This window comes from Sceloporus undulatus, chromosome 1 (genome assembly GCF_019175285.1).
Source record: "Sceloporus undulatus isolate JIND9_A2432 ecotype Alabama chromosome 1, SceUnd_v1.1, whole genome shotgun sequence".
Lineage (NCBI taxonomy): Eukaryota > Metazoa > Chordata > Lepidosauria > Squamata > Phrynosomatidae > Sceloporus > Sceloporus undulatus.
Genome location: NC_056522.1, coordinates 294,817,526 through 294,817,865, shown reverse-complemented (window position 1 = coordinate 294,817,865; position 340 = coordinate 294,817,526).

The window sequence follows — 340 nt, the reverse complement described above, 5'->3', positions numbered from 1 at the left end:
TATTAAATGCCACACCTTCAAAGAGGTTTGAAACTGCTTTATTTGGTCCGTGTGTTTTGTCTTCATTTCACACAACTCTCTGACTTGCAGGAATATGCAACTACAGCATTCCTAAAAGCTGCTCATCCAATCTCTATTTAAAGACTTCCAAATAATAATAATAATAATAATAATAAAATTTTATTTATATACCACCCTTCTAAAAATCAGGGCGGTGAACAACAAGAAAAACAATACATTACACAAAATCAAATAAAATACATTAAAAGCAGTTCAATAAAAATAATAAAAATAACATGTTGGCAAAACAATGCTGACAAGGCTGACAAGGGGGGGGGGG